This window comes from Hetaerina americana, unplaced genomic scaffold (genome assembly GCF_022747635.1).
Source record: "Hetaerina americana unplaced genomic scaffold, ioHetAmer1.1.p SCAF_5, whole genome shotgun sequence".
In the NCBI taxonomy this organism is placed as follows: Eukaryota; Metazoa; Arthropoda; class Insecta; order Odonata; family Calopterygidae; genus Hetaerina; species Hetaerina americana.
Window position 1 is genome coordinate 13641663 of NW_027287095.1, and position 23977 is coordinate 13665639.

A 23977-nucleotide genomic window follows, 5' to 3' on the forward strand; every position below is an offset into this window, starting at 1 on the left:
TCAATTGCCAATTCTGCTCGTGAGAGCAGAGAAAATCGATCCCGTGTGCAGGAAGCAGTGGCGATTACGCTAAGGCTGTTAAGGACAAATGCTACCGAGGAGCACAGGTCAGTCAATGCTGCGTGAGAGTGCCAAAGTGTTTGGAGTGGAACGTTTGGCATGGAGGACTAACCACTTTACCACCAATATCCATCGAATCTCTAAAGGTCAACCACCTAGAAAAATTCGTCCAATATGAGAGCGATGAAAAACTCGCTTTGAATAGCATGCATCACAGGCAGATAAGGCTGAGGTGACGCAGTGAGACGACTTCTTGCCTTGGTTTTAAACTTCCCTGCGGTGAATTTCTAGCTGGTGCTCGGCTTGAACGTTACGAGGTTTTTCTGTCAAATTTCCGAATAGGAAGTCACATTTAGATCAAGCGCGTGGAGGGGGGAATAAAATGTTACGAAACATTTTCTCAAGATTTTCGAAGTAAAACATGCAGTCAACGTTAGATTCTGGGTATCCGTCTTCAAAAGCAAAAACTATTCTATTAATATTCAAGTCGTGATGCCATATACCTCCTCACTTTTACTCTGCCGTAATGACTCTCGCCTCTTGGAATGTTAACATGCCCTATCGCTTGTTAGAATGCCACGTACTTATCAGCAGACGTACTTCTCTGCCACCGTGTGCTTCAACACGCATCACCTTGTTCTAGGATGACACAAGAGTCCCGAATCTGCGATTAGTCACGGCAAAAGTTTACACAAAAGTTATCTCACAGACTTGAATGTCTTCTCCATTTCCATTAGGCAGAGAAAAACAAACCGTTGCTTGACATTAAGTGCCCTTTGCATCATCATTATCATCATCATACCAGGGAAAGACGCCTCCTTTCAACTGGAGTATTGACCATCAGGTCCACCCAATAAAGAGTTCTAGTTCTCGTTGCCTTGGAGCGGATAGAAAACACAGAAAAGACTCTTTGATCAAGGGGGAAATCAACACGCTGGAATTGACACATTCAACAGACCTCAAACAAAGAGCAGTAGCTACCATATCCATTAACTGACTGAAAGAATACTCCTCCCACATCAGAACAATCTCCTTTATTATTGCGTATGCAAATTCCACTTTTTTCTTCCATCTAAACATTTTCCGTACCCACATACGCTTTGCCTTCAATAGTGCGTCTTTTTCTTTCGTCACACACGAATTCTCCACTCCTTCGTTTTGTGGTTTGCTTTTTATATACATCTTTTTCCTTTTTAAAAGACAAATTAAAAAGTCTAAAAACTAATAATTATAACAAAAAGATAGTGTGACAGCAAACAAGGATAAACGACACAATGGGATATTTTGGGCTTGATTTTGATGTAAAGAAACAATTGAATCTTAACACCCAGCCTGTGTCGTAACTGCCACATGTCCCCGTTATTATTTACACGGGATCTCACATATTGCTCCAACGCCATGTGTACTGTAGTGTGCACTATTACAGAAGGTCTTGGCACAGAGCCCATTAGGATTGGCAATTCGCTGGAATATTGGTGCCAAATCAATTTTCATGCTCCGTGAAATTGACCTGCTATTGATTACAAGTCTTCAGATGCAGAAACTGTTAATACGACAGCCTAACTCATGATATCCGAACACCGAGTACAACGAGCATCTCAAAGCAATCCGTAATATAACCCTCATTCTGCGTTCCACGTGAAGTCACCAGGTCAGCCACAGACCTCCGAGTGGCGCGCGGACCCCAATGCAGACGGAGGATGGGAAGGCATTTAAGCGGCAGAGTTGTGGAAGTCATCGAAAACCGCGCCGGAGGTTTTTAAAATGAACCGTTGGGATTACGCATTCAAACATAACGGTCAACGCGGGCCCCTCGGCGTGAGAGGCTCACGGGGTAGCGAGGACTCGTGTGACCCAGAGAGCGGCGGCCAACGGTGCACACGCAAACACGCACGGGCTGTTGGCGCATGGCGCGCGTGCGCCCTCTTTGCACTCCGGACCACGGGGGCAGGGACGGACGAAGTTCTCTGTGGTGTCAGTACCAACACCGGCAGGTGCACATGTCAAGTCAAAAGTTCACCGGTGAATCTGAATTTCATTAATTTCATCTGCGGAACACCGTAATAGAAATTGCCGACTGGATTAAATTCTTAGGCGTGATCATCACTCACGACCTCTCCAGAGTGAAACATATAAGGGGAATATGTGGGCAAGATAACAAAATACAAGGATTTATTGGAAGAGTATTAAAGAGGACATCGGGTCGGGTAAAGGTCTAAGAGAAATGTTATTTTTCGCTGGTTAGGTCTCATTTAGAATATGCTTCTAGAATATGGGATCCTCACGAAGTTGGACTGATTGCCTAATTGGATCGCATACAGAGTAGAGGAGCTAGATTTGTAAAACGTTGTCATGATAAACTGATTCCAAAGAAACTGTGGGAGATGCCGCAACAGTAACTTTTTTAACGGAGTCATCCGCTAATGTGCCTTTCAATGCAACAATTTCAGAGTGTAAAAATCATTCGCCTTGACTGGGATTTGAACCCAGATCCCTCAATATCCGACAAAAGGCAAAAGCACTCGACCGGATATTGAGGGATCTGGGTTCAAATCCCAGTCAAGGCGAATGATTTTTACACTATGATAAACTGAGTTGAGTATGAAAAGTATAAGAGAAGCTAGCCTGGGAATCATTCACGGAGAGAAGGTTAATTTACAGATTAAATCTCTTGCATAAATTAGAAGGATGCCTATTTTGCAATGACATTGAAAATATATAATTACCTCCATCGTACAACGGCAGGCGGCATTATTTCAATAACATTAGAGAGATTAAGCGTAGAACAGTTAAGATGTCATTTTTTCCTCGAACGATAAGGGATCAGAATAGCATTGTCCGACCGGGTTAGGGTCATATATGAGTAGAAATTATTCTGGCATGTATTCACCCCTGCCGCGTACCCTAGCGGTGGTTTGTAGGGTACTAAAAATACGATACAATTCACCCCTTAAATAAATTTGATACATCCATCCCATACGTTCCCTTCACGCAGTCCTCTGTCAGGATGGGTGAAGTCCGTTTTTATGCAGCGAAAGGGTATATAAGGTGCGTCCGGACTCGTCATTTAGACGCCTAAATCACTGGATTTAGGGTGGTAGCCATCTTGAAGGGTGTCCAAACTCGTAAGGCAGCGAGAGGGCGTAACTTCAGGCGCCTGTTTCTGCCCCCAGATTTAGGCCACAAGAAGTGTTTCCTAAATACGCCATATTGCAACTCCATAACTCCAAGTGTTAGAAGCGAGACAATAATCGAGAAAAGAATAATCGCCATGGCGGGAGTGTATTACATATGTTGGTCACAATAGCATTGGTTAATTCTTTGAGAGTATAGTTGTACTCGTTGAAAAAACGGAGGCTTTATTAACGCGAGGTAGGAAGAGGCTGACCTTCCCTTAGGCCAGGGCAATTTGGTGTCTTCCGCAATACATTTAATGTGTTTTAGCTCTTGTAATAACTTTCTTTAAGCTCACGAAGTAAGAAAATCAACACAAATGACAAAGCACCGAAAAGAGTAATTTTAGGATAAATATTTAATTGATACTATGCTTAACTTAAAAATATGACACATTTAGCGGGAAAAGGACCCATAAATATAAATAAACTACACACGAGACAAAGTATATCTTAAAATAATTACTGACAAGGATTTCTGACCGAAACATTACCCTGGAGTAAACTACCTCGTAATAAGATAAAAAGTTTAAAATTATTGAATTTTATACATACTATCTGTCCTAATAATTAAAGCAAAATATAAAAAACGGATAATTTATGGAGTTAAATACAGCCCGATAAGAGAAAATGATTACGAAACGAGTACAAAAAATCGCCCAAGTTACTAAATGAAGAGAAAGAAATGGAAGTCTTTAACGAAAGACTGCCCAATGAATTATAAAAATTAACTCAGAATAACGCAAAAACCATCACGCGGTTTTGCAACTGCATATAACCTATCTCAAATACAAAAATATTTGCATTATTGACCTCATATGTTTATTCCTTTATAGCTACATGGATGGCAGTACTACTACGTAGGGTGTCCAAACTCACGCTGCCTTTTCATTAGGCGTCTAGAAAGATGTTCCCTAACGCCTGACGAGTCTGGACTCAGCTCCTCTCTGCTAATTTCTCCATTCCGCCCTCCGCATCGCTTCCCGTGCCCCCCGCAAAACATTCGCCCATTGCTCCGCACACGGGAGACTACCCAGGAGTGATGATCTACCCCCCCCCCCTCTTCTCTCTTTCTCTCCCGTACCATGCACTCCTCCATCTCACACGCGTGTTTGCGAATCATCTCTCGCCTAACCGAAGCACACTATCTTTCGTCCCCCACGTCCCAGTCTCTCCTATTCTTAAACGCTACCCTTCGCGTGTGCCACACTTCACAACGATTCTTGCATAACGGCACACGCCCGAGGACCTCGTCCACGCAATAATAACGCACGAGGATGATAAATAAACCCATATGCACCGCGCCACACGAAAACTCGTTTTCATTCCACGCGGACCACACATGCGATCTTTACGATGCCGACTATCGATGAGCAATCCGTGAGTCTCATCATCCATGCTCACTCTTTCACGAAAGTTCTGTTCCTGCATACAAAATCGCTCTCACGTCCAATTGCTGTTTACATTTACCCTAAAGTCATTGTCCTTAACACAGACGATAACGTTCCGCTGATGCAGCCACTCTTAATCATTTTATCAACATTTTTGTATTTGTAAGGACCCAAGTACATATGTACATTATGAACCATTACTTTCGCCATATTGGCTGTAGAGTACATAAACACGCTCCAAATCAGTTTTAACGAGCCTTTTCATAAAAATCTAACTCAAAGTTCTTATTATCAACTTTATATTTGATATTTTAGTACTCTGAAAGCCACCGCCAGGATGTGTGGCAGGGGGTGAATGCACACCAGACTAATTTTGACCCGAATATGACCCTATCGCGGTCGGATGATGTTATTCTGATCACTTATGGTTCGTGGAAAAAAATGACATCTTAAATCCATCTATTCTACACTTAATCTCTCTAATTTTATTGACATGATCTCTCCTACCGAAGTAAGAAGGGGGTAATTAAACATTTTCAAAATCACTGCTAATAAAGATGTTCTACCAATTTATGCAAGGGATTTAATCTGTAATTTAACCTTCGCTCCGTGGGTGATTCCCAGTCTGACTCCTCTAATATTTTGGATACGCTACTAATTTTATAGCTGCGCGCCTGCAATTTCGGGACACGCCGAGCCGGGAAGCGCGGGACGTGTCGGTGTCGCGTAGGTGTCGCTAGGGGCGCATACGGAGGCGCCGTACACCTCGGCTCTCCCCGCCGCCGGAGGGGCGCCTCTAGGTCGGCGATGATGGCACTGACAAATGAGCCTCTTCCCCGAGGCGGGGTGTGACGTTTTTGGGGGGGGGGAGTCGGTCGCGGTGTGGGGAGGTCTGTGCCGATTTCAATCTGCCTCTCCGATGATACGCTCGCCGCACCCTTCACCCCGTCGACCTGTGCCTCGCCGACATTCGGCAGCTTTTATTTCAGAGGTGCGATTGGCCATTGACTGGAAGGCCCGGGTTCGACTCTAAGTGATTCCTCCGATGATATTCCCAGTATCACTCTAGCTGTGCAGTTTTTTCGACTATCAGATTGCCCTGGGAAACCACTGGTGGTTCATAAGAGTTGCCGCTCTGCCCGTATTACCATGTTGATTCTTGAATTTCACTCTTCCTTCAGTTCTTTGTAGGTAGGGGAAATTTGTTTCCACCTAATCAGATCAGCCTTCTCTTTGGTAATTGTGGTCGTGGTATTAGCACTAGAAATTATAGGAATTGGGGCATACCAATAAATTTAGGTGGCACACTAATTTCGGCTGGATCAAATTCTATTAGTTAGCCTTCATAATCCTAGTGTAAATTGTAGAATGAGAAGTACCCGCCAGGTGAATAGATTTTAATAGTCGCATCAATGTGTAGTGCGATAAGATTTAATACTTCCTAATTTGTAATGGCCAATTGTTTTATTAATGCCTACAGTTAAAATTCGTTGTGTTGTATTTTAGTTGTCATACCCCAGTGCAGCTCACTACACGAGTTCACCGTTGGATTTTTATACGCGTAGAATGCGTTACACGTTGTGAATCCAAGCTTGGAAGACAATTAAAAAACGAAGGGAATATTCCAAACCCATAGAATTGCCGATGCGTTCTTTTCTCGATTGCCGCGCGGGAATATTTAAATGCGGCTGAATGAAAACGAATTTTGGGTGTTACGGAAATCCCAGTCTTGTAATTCTATAACTTTTAATGCGCGACTGCTTTTACTTCCCATCCTGGTGATGGTGATAAGTACGTTCTTGTAGCTTTGTCGCACCGCAAATTACGGGGATTTGATTCCGTTTGATTTCATCAAACGGAATCTTCTTCTCTTTGATTTTATCTGCCGCCCGTCTGATTTAATATGCACGCCTTAAAGGAGAACATTAAGCACAAAATCATGCATCCAAAATGGCTTTTTGAAGACGGCTCTTATATTCCCCGATTTTACATAAAAAGCAGCCCAGGGAAGGTTGATTTTGTGAAAACAATTATGGCTGGAAAAGCGATTATTAAAACCTATCAGATTATAAACTTAATGTACGCATGACAGTGGAGAATACGAGGAGTCGCGCTCGCAACCGCGGTCGTCATCAGATTGCGAATCTGTCACGCGCCGGTGGGTTACGCGTCCAAGCAAACAGGCAGAAATTGCGGCATGCCTACAATTTTGGCGGATGGAAAGCGGATTTCTCCGCGTGCTGTTGCTCGTCGTGTGTGTTGGCTGCCGCGGAATTCCATTCCTGGCTGTTTCGTTTCTGCCTTGTGCGCGTGGTGAGGTTTTCCTGTGTTTTGGACCATCTGCCAGACTGAAGACACGAGGAATTCATTCCGTCGATTGAAAAAATCGAGTTATGTCCCGAAAATTTAAACTTCATGAGCCCGGGTCAGTTGGTGAATATCATTTATTTCCGCTGCAAACAATTATATGAACCGTCGAATCAAGCTGTAGCCATAAATTCAACTGCCTCAGGCTAAAACACAAAATTCCTTCATCAGATGATGTAGAACAGATGATTTATAATGATTTTCATTCATTCGCTCATTCTTACAGGGCACCCTGCAAGCCAACGCTAGGGTGTGTGGCAGGGGGTTTTTACACACACGACTACTTTTGGCTCAAAATATTATCAACCCCGAGCCCGGTCGGATAATTATTAATTGATCCCTTACCGTTCGTAGGAAAAATGACATCTTTAATCTATCTGTTCTACGCTTAATCTCTCTTTATTTTATTGACATGAACTCTCCTACGGTAGATCGATGGAGCTAATAATACATTTTCAACATCATTGCTAAAGAGATATCTTTCCCCAAAACTAAAGACACAGATGTTGGTATTTCATCTTCCCTCCGTGAGTGATTCCTAGCCTAGTTCCTCCAATAAATTTGTGTCATAACAACGTTTTACAAATCCAGTCCCACTACGCTGCATGCCATCTAACTCGGCAATTGATCCAACTTCGTGAGGATCCCATATGCTTGCAGCATATTCCAATTGAGGCCTAACCAACGACAGATAACATTTCTCTTTGACCTTTTCATCACATATACCGAGTACTCTTCTAATCAATCCTAATTTTTTGTTAGCTTGTCCACATACTCCTCGCATTTGTTTCACCCAGGAGAGGTCGTGAAAGAGGGTACCGATTAAATATTAAATCGAGCCTACACTTCCTATTTCGGTGTTCCCAATGCAGTAGGCGTTCGGGAGGGAATTACTCTAATCCCGAAAATTCATCTCTACGCATTTTTTTTATTTTAACTCCAAATGCCCAGTGTCGCCAAAGGGTTGTATTGCATTTCGGTCATCTGCTAAAGCTGCTTTATCCTTGGATTACAGATATATCTATAAACCTCTGCATCGTCGGCATGTACACGTATCTTACCAGTGAACACGGAGTTAATGTCATCGGTTAGTTTCAGGATATTTTGCTCGTGGATGATCACATGATGATTTGATACGCTATTTTTACTACGAACGATAAGGGATCACAATAACGTAATACAGCCGCGCTAAAGGAGGATAATATTTTGCGTCATAAGCAATCTGGGGTGTAATATTCAAGTAGATATTTTACTACCCTGCGAGCCACCGCTAAGGTGTGTGGCAGGGGGTGAATACACGCCAGACTAATTTTGACCCGAATATTTTTACCCTTACCGTGGTCGGACAATGAGGAGATAAACAGCCATCCCCGGCGACTGCATCGTGCGCTGCAATGCGCAAAATCCTAATTACAATCGAAAGCGCTACTTACAACTATATTAAAAATAATTATAACAACAGGAGCACCAAGCTAACCCGATTTTGACCTTATCTCTTCCCCGTGTTCAAAATACTGTATTTATAATCTATACATTCACATTAATGTACACGAATTTCAACAATAAAATGTTTCTAAACAAGCATCAGCGTATATTCATAAATTCATTTATTAAACTGAATTCGAAGTTCTTTGGTTAATATACAAGTACTTGAATTGTTTTGTGCGGGTTTAAATCCCGGTCGAGGCGAACGATTTGAAAGTTTATCCCGTCGCTTGGTTTCAACAGAGTGGGTCTTCGCTAAAGTGGCTATGGCGGCTTTTCCTACACCACATTTGCATTCGTCCAACGCAAATATGTACCTATAATGAGGGCTGGCTCTTGGCCCGTGGCGCTCTAATGACGAGCACGTTTACTTGGCGAAAATTCATCTACGTTAGGTATATCGTCGGAAGCACTTAGTCCATAAAAACCTTAAGACATCCACCATGTACGTTTACTCAACTCGACTCAATTTAGTGTGTACGACCAACTCGAGAGTGTACCACCAACTGAGAAAAGCATACCATCAAAGCATACGGCTGAAAACCGAAAGATCCGAGCAGGAATTCCGCACTAGGCAAATTATTAATACATTTTTAATGTTGGGCTATATTAAGAGCGAGGGACTTGCAAATGGGCCGCAGGCTTTGCGGAACGGTTCCCGGTAGAGATCCGCGGGAAGTAGGGGAGAGGTTCCCCTGGGAAGAGGGCGGGGGAGGAGAAGGGGTGGCCACCTGGCCACCGTCTCCTGCCCACCAAACGGAGGCGAGCGACCAACCAAACAGGGAGGGAAGGGGAGGGAGGTGCGTCGTCCGCGAGGGAGATGAGAGCGGATGCCATTGTTTGTTGAGTGTGGTGCACGCTGGTGTCACGGCGGATGGATTCGCGGCGGAAGGGAGGTGGGGGGGCGGGGGGAGTGGGGGCGCGGTCGGTCCTCGCGTCACGTCGATTGGCGGCGGGCGGGAGGTCGCCGATTGAATTGGAGGGGGGAAAGATGACGCCAAGGGTGGTCACGGAGGGGAAGTTGGCGTCCTCGACAATTGAGGGGGGCAGGGGGCGTCGCCGCTCCCCTCCGACGGAAGGGCGAGCCCCTCGCACTCGATTGCACCTTCCACCGTCCGATGGCGTTGCTCGCGATCCAGCGAAACATCATTGGGCCCCTATCCTGTTCCAGGTAATCGGTTTTCTTTTGCCGGATGCGACTGTACATCTCTTTTTGGCAGGTTGTGACATTAATCCCGCCCCCCGCGGGTTACCACCTCGTTGCGGTGGTGGGGGAGAGCAGTGGGAACATTGATCCTGAGAGCAATGGCGGCAGAAGAAAAACCTCCAGGTAATACCACCCTTGGGGGAAAGGTCGAAGGCGAGGAGCAAAGCAGAGAGTAATCCAGAATGCAGCGTCGTATTGTTGGAAGTGATAATTTCAGACATCATTCATGATGGAAATGGAAGAGTGAACATCGGAGGTAAGCGAGTGGAACGTACATGATCAGGTTTGCTGGTGTTATGGCGGTAGTGGCAGATGGTAATCGTAAAGTCATAGAGATGCTAGCGGACCTTAACGATAAACTCAAGGAATGTCAACAAGCTTGAAAATGTCTTAGAGTATGATCATAGGAGGTAAAGATGTTAGGAACAGCATCACACTGGAAGATGAAGTGATGGGACAAGTAGAGAGAGCTTTAAGTATTCCTGGGAATATTTTCGCTCAAGACATGTCCTATTCCAAGGAAATCAAATCACGATTAGCTATGGAAAATGAGAGATTCAGTAAGAAGAAGAAACTACTGTACAGACCTTCGAAAAAGGAGTTGAGATTGGCAAATTGGTACATCTGGATTGTGATGTTGTATCGAGCAGAGACATGAATTCTCCGGCAAGACGAATTAAAAAGAATTGAGGACTTCGAGATTTGAATCTGGATGAGGATGAAAGGAATTAGGAGTAAAAAATGAAGAGGTGCTACGAAGAATTGAAGAAGAGAGATAATCAATAGAGAAAATACAGCAAAGACAGATTAATTAGCTAAAGAATTATATGAGGAATGAGAACTTGCTGAAGATTATGTTAGAGGGGGTGATAGAATGGAAGAGAGGACGAGGGAGGAAGAGATGTACGAAGTTGTACATGGTTAAAGATTGGGTGAAAGTATAAAGAAACCAAGTTCCCCTGGGCCTCGGTAGCAGCCTCACTCTCTCCGTCTTCTCCTCTCTCTCCGAATGAGGCCGAGCCGTCACCGAGTGGTTACACCACTCCCGTGGCGGGGTCGGAGCCCTGAAGGGCGGCCGGAGCGGGAGTATCTCAGTTGCACATACACATGCACTGGGTTTAAGTGAGGGGAGAGCGTTCGGCTGCTCATCCGTATAGGCCATGTTTCCAGCACGGGGTGTTTTATCTGATGCCAACCCCAACTTCACGTGGGCTGGGTGGTACATCGGTTCGCAAATGGCATACGCAGCACAAGTAAAGGTGTGCCCACTATTACCTTACACTTAACACGTGAATTTCACGCGCCTTGGTAAGGCTCAAAGCTCCACCCGCACACGCCAAATCAATCTTCACGACCCAGATACATATTTTCAATTGCTATGATATTTCAGGGAAAATTCTTTTCTAATCTTGGCATGATGTTCCAAAAAAACGATTAAAAATATGTTCTCCGAAAAAATTTCACGGATTTGCGTTAAAGAAAATCACCCCAGTAATTGACCCGTAGCTACCAACGTAGGTAAGATACGGATGGAGCTTCATATCGGAGCAACGCTCCCAACATGGGTTTCTCGAATTAAGATGGCAATCGCCCAGCTGGATAATGGACAAACTGGATCGACGCGCGAGTTCTTGGCACACGGGGAAGTCATAAGCCTTTGAAGTAAGATCTGGTGCTTTCCCGGCGTATTTGCTTGATGAAGTTTTCTCGGGTCGGCTGGAAGACCCGAGAAAACTTCATCATGAGCCTTTATCACGCAAAGATCCAGTGCCAGAATGGAACGAGCGACAGTGTATTGCATACTTTGGAGTCAGGGGTAGTTACAATTTGTTGTAACACTTCAGCTCGGCCATCCCAAAAAATAACACCAAAACATCCCCAATTTTTTTATTATTTTTATGGTACCCTGCAAGGTCTTAAATCTATCCGTTCTACACTTGATCTCTCTAATTTCTCTCGCATCGTAGTGCGATGGGGTTAATAATACATTTTCAACATCACTGCTAAAGAGACATCCTTCCATTTTATGCAAGAGAATTACTCTGTCATTTAACCTTCGCTCCGGGACTGATACCCAGTCTTTCTCCTCTAATATTTTGGATACGCTACTAAGTTTATCATAACAATCTCTTACAAATCTAGCTCCTCTACGCTGCACGCGATCGATTCGGTAATCAATCTAACTTCATGAGAATCCCATGTAGTAGCTGTATGTTCTGAATGAGGCCTAACCAGCGAAAAATAAAATTTCTTATTAAACTTTTTCATCTTATTTACCCAATACTCTTCTAATAAATCCTAATTATCGTATGTGTTACCTTGTCCACGTATTCTCCATATATGTTTCATCCTGGAGAGATCGTGAGCGAGGGTAACGCCTGAGTATTTAATCGAGTCTACACTTTCTATTTTGGTATTCCTGATCGGTAGGAGTTCGGGAGTGAACTGCTCTTTTTCCGAAAATTGATCACTACGCTATCATCCAAAATTAAAAATTAATCACTAATATTGTGATTCATACCAAGTCTCGTTTTTGCCACCCAAAATTTCGTACCAAAGTAAAACGGCGTCCAAAACCTTCACCGCACATAGTAATGAAGGTAACTTTTGTTGCACTACTTGTATTGCCATTATAACAGTTTTTTCAGTTTGCATTTTCCTCTCTATACCATTCCATCCGTCTTAAACAGGCGTACGATAATGACTAACTTAGATTAGTTACGCTTATTGGAAAAACTTCAGCAGCGAGTTGCAGGTGAGATACGTTTGCAATAGAAATATGGGCCAACAGAAATATATTCATTCTGCTACTTAATACTTTATTCAAATTGATCGATATAAATAAGTCACGTCAGCAGGACAAATGCTGCTTTTACTCCGAAAATATCGCAACACATTGATAAAAGAAAGACAGCCTATACTCAAAGAAGTTATTATATGCACGCTAATCTGGTATACGACAAAATCGTGACGTTTTCTTTACTATAATTATTAGCTCTTGATTACGATCAGTGGCGGCGAACACTTCCAAATTCACACTTACAGAAACATCAACTTATTGGTCAGTTTGTCACTGACAAAGAGCCATGATCACGCCTCACCGAAACCCATTATGGTATGGAAATACACGCATGTCAAACGCCATTAAAAATGATGCCCGAGAGGATCTTGATCTTCGCGATGGCAAAGGGAATGAACTCCTGTGAGACGCTGAACCTCAATACACCTCAACACTTAAGGTACTGCATATTATGAAGTCTACCAAATGTTAATTAATCACTCTGGAATAAAAAAACACCATCTTAAGCAAAGGATGTATTGGAGCAATCAAGGAAAATAATCAAAAACGCACACGGCAGTGTCCACACCTACAGGAATTTCGTATTTACAGAAAGAAAAGTCGAAGTGGAAGTCCAGATGGAAAGTCAGTAACTTCAGTAAGTCGCGTCTTCAAAGTCAAAGTTTTGGTCTTTCATTGGCACCACTAGGTAGCAACAAATCGGTCACGCCAAGCAAAAGTTCAATTGTACAGTTACGTTCGCAAAAATGTGTTTGACACTGCACAAACAACACTCACCTTTTAAAAGCACCCGAAAACCAATTCTGTTCTAATGTTGGAATGACACCAATATAGTGGTCAATGATCGTCCGCCGTTACACTCTGGCACTTCGCTTTCCTCTCAAAGCTCCCTTTAACCAATTCTCTCTAAATCACACACTGCCTTGAACGAGACCGATGTCAATACCGATCACGACACATGAATATCGACCCAAGCACAACAGGTGAAGACTGCAACAGCATGTTTCTTCTCTCTTCCCCAAATAAATAGGATGCCGAGTTGGAGTAAATGAGTGGAATCCTGAAGAGTCTTCATGGGTGAGATGATAAGCGTAGAAAGGAGACGTCCGGTGTCCTCGAAAAAAGCCTTCAGGACGGCGTCTGAACTTCGGAATACAAGTCATCCAGGACTCCAGGTAGCTTCAAAATGCGTCCGCAGACTAAGGAGAATTTGCGAGGGTTGTCAGGACCCCGATTAATCCGGGTCACTCGATCAAGATACAGACCCTGAGCGGGGCCAGGAGGACCCTTCTGGTGACAGCTCCGATCCAAGATTCCGTCGAGGAGGCACTTCAAGGGTGGCAGGGTGGATCGGGGTTGGGGTAGGCACGAAATGTCAGGGGACTGGCCCCCGAGGGTTGCAAGTGGAGCAGAGAAGGGGAGGGAGAGTCGAGCGGAGATTTCAACGCTTGAGCAAGCACCCCCGGCGAAGAAGTGAACGGCAGCATGAGCGACGGGGAAAGAGGCTCCAGGGAAGAATAATGGATGAACCGAAGCGTCAAGAAGAGGGATGCGCTAAAAGAATAATACTTATCGTTTCACTATTTAGCATAGAACCTGGATCGGACGTCTACGATGATTTAAGAGAGAAGTGGACACAAAAGGCGGAAGTCAATTTGAAGATGAATTAAGAGACTGGCACTTGTACTGAACCTGCAAATCTACTTTTCCACTGATTTTTTAATCGATCAAATAAACGTACTGGTACGAGTGAATAATCATGGCACATCAGATCAACGTATTTCAATGACAATTCCATCAAATGGCAGGTTAAAAGACGCAAAAGAGAGAAAACAATAGATCAAAACGAACTCGACTAATGAATTCTGGATGGAGCAATGAATCAAATAGTTTGCCTAGAGAAAAAAATAATTTCATGAATTGATCCCCGGATAAGAAATTAAAAAGACAGTTATCAGCGGTGCTCGAAGAGGTTCTAAAGCCATCGAAAACGGGGGATCGATATGCCTTCCAACAGTAATCTGCAGCCGATACAAAACAGAGATCCCAAACTCTAGAGGGAGAGGAATGTGCGTGATTTGGGCCGGATGGAGGAAGCGTTGACACTGGCCAGAACGCGACTAACTGAAAGATCGCCGCGCCGCGAGGGGGGAGGGGGACGGGGGAGGGGTGGCGGTGGCCAGTGGGGGTGGAGGCTTTCCCTTCTTTTGGAGGGAGCCGCCCTACCACCAAGCCCCCCGCTTCCCGCTGGGTGACGTGAGTGACCCGAGAGCAGTCGCTCGCCCACACTACAGGGAGAGGGGCGAGTTGAATGCGCCGGGGATTGTGGAGGAGTGGGAACCCACCCTTTCGAAAAGCACACTCCCGCAGTCGCCGCAGGATTTCTATACCCTTGACAATTGCAGTTAAGTTGTAACATAGTCGTGTATACACTACTTCGCATCCAAAAAACAAATGAATATACCACTATTGTTTAAAAAAGCAGTCTACTGACCAAGGTAGCCTTGGATGGATCTAGGGACTAGCTGCGGTTACGGATAATAGCATCTCCTATCACGGCAATAATCACCCGTAACGCCCTTCTTTAAAATGACTCATTCTTTACCTTAACATTCTTCCATCACAAGCTCACATTCTTGCTCCGTCTGAAATTCGCAAAGCGATTGATTACTTAAGCCATACGTGACCAGTCGTGGGAAGCCATCGGCTAGAGCGAAACCATCGACGCCAACCTGGGAGACGTTTTCTCTGGTTCAGGCGAATCCTTATAACATTATTTTCAGCACCCCTCCGTTATAAATTGCTCTTTCCGTAGTAGTTTTAATGGGATGCGACAGACATCTCAGGGCATTTGCGCCATTGGGGATGGACAGGAAAACAGGGTGAAGGGTGGAGAGAAACCCGGCGTCGGCATTAACCTACTCTTAACGAAAGGCACCGAGGGGTTCGCAGCTTAATGTCCCATCCGACGAACGGCGTAATCAATCAAAGTGCCCTCCACAAAGTACCTCAAGTAGGAATCAAGACACCACTGAAAAATATCTGTCGCCACCGGGATTTGAACCCGGGCCCTCAGGTAGGGAAGCTCTTACTGTTTTATCAACTACCAGAAATTAAGTTATCACATTCCAAGGGCAAAAAACGGGAAAGTTATCACCGCAATTTTACTTGGCTGTCAGCATATTACCAAACGACGAGATGAACGAACGCTCAGCACGGAGGACTGGAGTCAAAGTGAGTTCCGCGGGCTCATCTCGTGACACATCGCTGCCACCACGTGTCACGTGATGGGCCTCCGACCGAATGACGGACCATTCAGCGAGCGCACGGTTCCTCGAAAGGGAGGAGGGGCAAACGGATGATGACCTACCGACACCCAAGGGCCTCCGCAAGCGGGGAAAAGGAGGGGGAGAAGCACAAGCGAGGCATTAAAGAAGTCGATTCATCCCAAGGTATCAAGCCTATGTTATCGATTCGAACTAATGAATCATTCGGTCTCCGTAATCATTTTACCATGCAACACGAACAAATCGATGCTGGATCCTGTATCCACTAAGTACTCCACCACGATGAATAGCGGCGATCGGTACGTGTGGAGACCAAGGAGGCCGCGTGGGGTCATCCATCCATTTCGAACAGGTTAGCAGCCGACGATGCCGCTGACAATGACCCCGAGGGCACGGTGCAACGCCTGGAAAATCGGTTTCTGGTTCATATGCGTCTAACAATGGCTTTGAAACTGGAGTGGAGATATGCCAAGCGGCGAGTGGAAACCGACGCACGCTGTTTGTCATTTGTACACCCCCAATCAAAAAATTAAACGCATTTTCCACCATAAATCATCGTTTTATTGTCAATTTTTACAAAAAATTAAAATTCGGGAGATTATGTAAAAGTTTGCAGGGAAGTATAAATTTTTAATATCCCCTTAGAAAACCCGATTGGATCATCGCGGTCTATGTACTCTGGCTGCAGACATAGGAGGGGTTGGTTCTGAGGAGGGGCGCCGCAAAACCAGACACGTAAAAACATGACTTCATCCTTTCCATGAGCATTCATGCGCGTCGTCTCCCACGGCGACGGCCGACGCGAACCACAGGACGAAAGAGGAGGGCAAGGAGGCCGGGCGCACCTCCTCCCTCGGGCCGCGTCCCTGCCCCGAATTCCCCCTGCATAACGGTTCGCCCGGAGATGACTGACGCCCGGGGCACCTCGGGGAATTCACCGCTCCTCCGGCACGCACGCACACACGCCGACGCCCTTCTTTCACGAGCGCGCGTCCGCCAACAGCATCATTGAGTTCCGCGGAGGAACCGGCCGCGCCCCTGTTCCGTTGCTGGATTGGCGATAGGCCGCGGGCAGTCTTTCGATACGGAATCCACCAACTACTGAACTGCGAGGGGAAGCACGTGGATGCATGTTGACTCGGAGATACATGAAAATGAGGTCACTTCAGCCCGTTGAGGTCACCGCCGGGCGGGACCGAATCATGATGGGGGAGAGTGGGCCGCATCGCTTTCATCTCGGCAGACGACACGCCGCCGATCGGGCGACCACCAAGGAGTGCAAAATCCTTCGTGCGGGGCACGGTAATGACAGTTATCGACATTCCGAGCAATTCACTATTGTAATTAAATCGCTTTCGAGGATCACGTTAGATGTCAACTAACTCATTCTTCCCCAACCACTAAATTCTAAAAACTTGATGTAAATGTGTAAATTTCACGTATATGACCTACAAAAACTACATTAAAAAGAACAGTATAACAGTGTTAACCAATTGCCATGGTTCGTATCGGCAAAGCGGAACCCTCTCAAGGAATTCTAGGCAAATGATTAATTTTCTGTTAATCATGTTAAACCCGCCACATGGTCTCCTTTGAATGATAATACACAATTCGCGCATTTCTCTCCACGTCCAATCAGAATACGCAGGCAGCAGGCATTAATGGCGCGGGCTGGCATAGCTGCATTCCGACATTGCCCTGTGCACCACTTTCCTTTGCAGAGGGTGGCAGGCGGGCAGGTGGGGAGGGAAGGAGGCGAATGAATAAATGGCTGGGCTGCAGCCTGAGCCGCTCAGTGGGTGCTTGACAATGGGAGAGGTGGATTGAATGACCGGGTGCCAAACACTCCAGGAATGCCTCTGATTCTGTCCTCTCGCAGAGCTGGCGGCCGAGGAAAGGGATTAGTCGCCCTCGCTCGCATGCACGATAAGGAAGAATCAGATCCCCAATCGTCTCAATCGTCTGAGTCAGGTTTTAATTATTTCATCATCCCTTGTCACTATCATGCAAGTAAATGGACCCAGTTAAGGCCGAGTTTAAGAGGGATTTTGATAGCGAGGCACATGGGATATATATATATATATATATACACACAAACACACCTCACAAATGAAATATATAATCGATGGAGTGAATTCATTTCTCAGGTGAGAAACATTTAAAATTTTATAAATACCAGGCCCTACCGCAGGCCGATTTTCCATTCTCATTGCAGTATATTTCATCGTCAATAGTGATGTTTCAAATTTTAAGACCTCTACCCGAGACGGAGGATACAAGGAGTGGTCATGAGAATAAGGCATCTAAAAAACAGCGTATATCATCACTGCTTCACAGGCCATACACACACTGAAAACCACCCACACTCGCCATGCAATGAATTTGACCGAACAACTCACACTGTGGAACCAAACAATGGGACCAAAGATTGCAACCGCCAAACCTGAGGGCGACCTCAGATGGTGACGCTGGAGCACAGCCGCAACACTAACTACCTCCAAATGGACAATTCAGCATTCTCTGGCATCAGTACTCACCTGAAAAGAGAATAAATATATATGTCAGTAACAACGCTCAGTCTGTGGCAGCCCATAGAGGTATAGCTTTGGATATTATGCCCCGGGTTTAAATTAAGTTATTATTTTAACATAACCCCAAGCTCCACCTTATCCGGACGATTTTTCCAGATTTTAGATCTCTTCGTGGAAAACCTCAGATGGTACATGACAACTAAAACTACCCGGTACTGGGTGAATTTCAAACAACTCAAAGAACGAGTTGAGGTCCACACATCAGTCCGCATAAAAAAATTAATCTGGTGCTTTCCCGGAGTATCTTCGAGATAAAATCCTTTCGGAATCCCCGTGGGGTCACCGTTGCCCGTTTGCAGCCTACGTTTCCATCACCGCGTTAGCGCTATGCTGTAATCAGAAGACTCAAGGAGGTGCTCGGAGTGGACTGGGAATTCCTTAAGACGTTGATCCAGTGTGACGTCGAAACGCCGGTCGAAAACCAGGGCCCGACCCAGTAGAAAACCTGACAATATTTCTATTTTAGCAACTAATTCGGATTTGCCCTAGGGATTAAAATAATTAACCATCCCAACTTGTGTTTCGTACTTTGTCGCCCCTTCGAGAAGCAAGTAAAGGAATCCATCCTCTCTTACGGCGAAACACACACTGCGTTCCTCACCGCAACTTGTGAGTGAAGGTTACAACCATGGCATGACAGTAATAACCATTGCGCATTCTTGCCGGTTTAATCCTATCAAGTGGTCGAAAATTTTGACGTAAGCCGGACTACATCTGTCATTTTCAAGTGCCTGATTTTTATTCTTTTGCGGCAAAAATAGCATTATTCCCGTGATATATTCACCACTATTAATTACATCACACGTATAACGCACACTATTACAGTAGCTCGCTATTACTACAACTGCAGCAGGCAAAGGAAACGGTGATATATTGATAAGTTATAGTACAGATATCCACTAAGTTTACAAGTATAGCAGAATGAAAATGCGGACCTTCTTTCGTTCAGTGAATGCTAACTTAAGTACGATTCTTGTCGAATTGAAAGTCTTAATCACCGCGTATCACAAATTCCAAGAAACTGCGGGAGATGCCGCAGCAGTAACTTTTAACGGAGTCATCCACTAATACGCATTTCAATGCAACAATTTCAGAGTGTAAAAATCATTCGCCTTGACCTGGATCTCGGTCAAGGTGAATGATTTTTACACTGAAATCGTTGCACTGAACCGCGTATTACATTTCATTCTTTCTTATCTTACCTTGTCTTCGTAATTCAACTGAGTGAGTGCAATACTGTGAATTTTTAACTAGATTATTTTCGTGTTTTTTTCTCCGCCGTGCTGTTTCATTCAAGTTCATCAGGGACACGATATTACAATTGTGTATTAATATTGTGAATTCTTTTAATTTTGACGACCGATAATTTACGTACGCGCGTGTGTGAACACCTTTGAAATGGTTTAGGCGCCACTTCCTACAGTTTAAACGCCCTTGCGTATGCGTAACTAGGACCATAATATACGGTTTCAAACGAGATTAAATGGAAATTTGTTCAGGTATATAGCACTAACTTGTCAGCGCATGAGTTATGAAAGGAAATGAGGTCATTATGGTCTTGTAAGAGCTTACGATGAAGTCTTCACGGGTTTCCCGCCGTGTCCTTTTAAGCCGCTGACATTGCGATTGCTGACTCCGGAAGACAACTTCTCGGACGATGACGGAGTTGGCCATCTCAACGTCGACAGATGGATTCCCTGACCATCCCGTAAAGACCTCACCGCAATCGTGCGCCGGGGAAATGCCAAATCTTATAAGAGCTCCGTTTATCTAAATTCTCCCAAAACTACAACCAACACATTCACACGAATAGTCAATGCAGTGATTTCAAAAATGTAGGCTGATGGCCGAATTAAAAAACCTAATAATTAGTACTCTTGCACTTGCTTCTTGCTCGTGCTTATGGCAAAGTGGATTACCTACATAATCATACGAGGGTCATCCGGAAAGTAGTACCCGTTCGTGAAATAAAGACACAAAAGTAAATATTAACAAACATAAAAAATTTTATTTGAAAGAGGATACTTTAAACTACTTCTCAACATAATCTCCAAGCAAATTAAGGCATTTGTCATAACGTGTGACAAGTTTCTGTATTCCTGCTGCATAGTCCTTCGCCGCCAGCTCATTGAGATACGCGAGGGACCCATCTTGCACAAATTTTTGCATAATGCAGATGGTGTTTAACAATTTCATGAACAATTGTTCGAGAAACATTGGGAAAATGCTCACAGATGTCATCAATTGTGACGCGCCGATCGTTCCTCACGAATTCGTCAACTGAGCTCACCAGTTGGTCTGTAATGACAGACGGTCTCCCCGAACGCTCATCGTCGTGTGTGTTCCCCCTCCCCATGTTGAAGTTGCGACACCACCGCCGAACAGACGACTCGTCCATTACATTGTCTCCATACACCTCCTTTAATTGGCGATGAATATCACATGGGCGAACGTTTCTTGCATTGAGGAATTTAATCACTGCCCTCACTTCACAACTGGCGGCGTTCTCAATTTTTTTAAACATTGTAAACAATCACAGAAACAACACAGGCAATGCTAGCGTCACGCAACTTGGCTCAGAGAAGGCAGACAAGCCACTGAAGCTATCTGACCTCGTCCAGCGGCTACTCGCGTCGTCAGCACTTCATGCGGCACGAACGGGTACTACTTTCCGGATGACCCTCGTAGAAGTTTTATTTTACATTCTGATAGTCGTAATATCTCAGTACAGGGTACTATGAGCAATATGAAAAATTATTAAGGAGCTAGCTTGTATGTTATCGTGGCCATTTAAATCATATTAGAGCCACCATATTATCAGTTACAAAAGATGTTTTGTCGAGCGAAAGTTGTGAAATGATCAACCATATGAAATTTTATAACCATATAAACTTCACACATATTTAATTACTTAACAGAATCATGATTTTTTTCAAGGTACGCGTTGATTTCTTTATAGAAACATCACTCACTAAGGCCTGTTGGTCTAGGGGTATGATTCTCGCTTCGGGTGCGAAAGGTCCCGGGTTCAAATCCCGGACAGGCCCGATGTTTTTTTAATCATAATAGTAAGAAACCGAAGTAACTTTAGAAATAGTGAAAACATTGAATTTACAAGTCGGAGCAAAGTTAAACACTGCAAAGCTGTTAGGTATACTTTCAGGTGCATGTGTATGTAAGATGTAGATTGAGTGTTTGCATGTGTGTGGGGTATAAGTGTTCATGCATGAATGTATGCCATGTTTTTTTGTGGATGTATGATTTTGTGGTTATTGCATGCGGTTTTTTTTCTTTTACTTTTCTAAATTACGGGTGGTGTCCTAACACCCCCCGCCACACGCCCTTGCGGCGGCTTACGGGGTATTAAGTAGATGTAGATGTAGATGTAGATCACTCCCAGATAGTATTGGCGACCTATGGCAATATATGCTCATTATATATATAATAGCATTTAGACAATTGTCCGGTAAGTTTATACTTTGAAGATACTTATATTGCATTATTATTTTACCCTTCACATCTATAATACAGGAAGTACTGCATTTCGGGTGAAATTAAATGCGCGTGGGGGTACCGTTTTAGTAATAAGAAATAAACGAGATACCTGGATAAAATTAATTGCGAACATTCATTGATCTAGGAGTACGAAATGCAGTAAATTACAGCTATTAATGTTGATTTATGTTTCTTGAACCTGTATATTGAAGTAAATCGCATAATGGAGAAGATAGGGTCTGCAGTGTGATTCCGTTCCTTCATTTGAAAGGTTACAGTGCCCGTTAAATCCACTCGGATGCAATTATGACCGTTTATGGAAATGATAGCCCGTCGTATGACACAGTTGTGAGGAGGAAAAGGAATTTTAAAACTAGCCTCATGTCCCTTACAGAACAGCCAAGAAATAAAGACCATCAATCACAGGCGATGAAGCCACAGTGAAGAGAGTAGAGGACTTTATCCCATTAGATCGAAGAGATCCAATTAAAATTATCATGAATGAGGCTGATCTTAGTAGCAGCAGTGGTGTGTTGGAAAATTATTCAGAAATAACGGTTCATGCCAAATGCGTCAGAATGCTGGGTTTCATGACTACTGACTCCTTTGCAGAAGCAAACACGGCGCGACCTGCATTCGTGTTCACGATGCGACCGGCAATCCCACCCAAGCGATGTAGCTTTGAAATTTTGCCACATCCACCATACTACCTTGAACAAAAAGTTCCCGGAATAACCACCGTGTGGCGCTCCCATCGTTCCGATTTGAGTTCTGTTTTTTTTGTTAAATTGGTACATCTGTTGTTGATATTCCCTTTAAATCTTAGTGTCATAACTTGACATTTGCAAAAGTTACGTAGCCAAGAGTACATCTATCTCTGTGTGTGTTGGCGATTTTTTACAATTGCAGAAATGGATTTAAATTTGCAACAACGAACTTGTATTAAATTTTGCGTAAAAAACGGATTTAGTGGCGCACGGACGTTGGAAATGTTGGAAAAGTGTTTCGGCAACGATTCTCTAAAAAAAAACGGTCGTTTACCAGTGGCACGAGCGGTTCAGAAGTGGTCGTGAGTCAATCGAAGATGATGAACGCAGTGGCAGACCATCGACATCGAAAGTCGGTGAAAAAATTGATAAAGTAAAAGAAATGTTGGTCAATAACCGCAAATTAACCATCAGAGAAATAGCGGAGGACTTGAACATTGCCTATGGATCCGCCCAAGACATTGTGGTTAATGATTTGGGTTTCCGTCGTGTAGCAGCAAAGTTGGTGCCAAAAGACCTCAATTTCATGCAAAAAGAGACCGTGTTGACGTCGCAAAAGACATGATTTGCGAGGCTGAATCCGATCCCACATTCATCAAAAGGATCATTACTGGAGACGAGACGTGGGTTTATGAGTACGACACGCAATCCAGACATCAGGCAAGTGAATGGCGTTCACCAAATGAGCCGAGACCAAAAAAACCACGTCGTTTTCAGTCAAAAAAGAAGGCAATGCTGACGGTTTTCATGGATTACAACGGTGTAGTGCATCATGAATTTTTGCCAGAAGGCCAGACAGTAAACAAAGAGTATTATTTGGGCGTTATGAGACGTTTGCGTGAAGCAATTCGCCGAAAGAGACCAGAAATGTGGGCAGAAAACTCGTGGATTTTGCACCATGATAACGCACCGTCGCACAGTGCTATCATTATTCGTAATTTTTTGACGAAAAATGCAACAAATACCATTCAACAGCCACCGAATTCACCTGATTTGGCTCCCTGTGACTTCTTTCTGTTCAATCGAGTTAAAAAACCATTACGGGGAACGCGTTTTAGCAGCCGAGAGGAAGTAATGGAAAAATCGCAGGAAGCACTGATGGACATACCGAAAACCGACCGTAACTTTTGCAAATGTCAAGTTATGACACTAAGATTTAAAGGGAATATCAACAACAGATGTACCCATTTAACAAAAAAAAACAGAACTCAAATCGGAACGATGGGAGCGCCACACGGTGGTTATTCCGGGAACTTTTTGATCAAGGTAGTATTCTCCCGATCCCGCCGCAAGCGCCGTTTTCTTATTCCCAGAACTAAAAAGACATTGCGGGATCAGAGATTGACGTCATTCA

At 44.2% G+C, this 23977-nt stretch overlaps 1 protein-coding gene and 1 non-coding gene across 2 annotated transcripts in view; one reads left to right on the forward strand and one right to left on the reverse strand.

The window, feature by feature from the left end:
• The window catches only part of Rhp (GTP-Rho-binding protein rhophilin), a 254654-nt gene that overhangs the window by 163056 nt on the left and 67621 nt on the right, over nucleotides 1-23977 (reverse strand). The window lies entirely within an intron of this gene.
• On the forward strand, nucleotides 21337-21408 carry TRNAP-CGG (transfer RNA proline (anticodon CGG)). Its single transcript has one exon. It is a non-coding gene; the product is annotated as a tRNA-Pro (tRNA).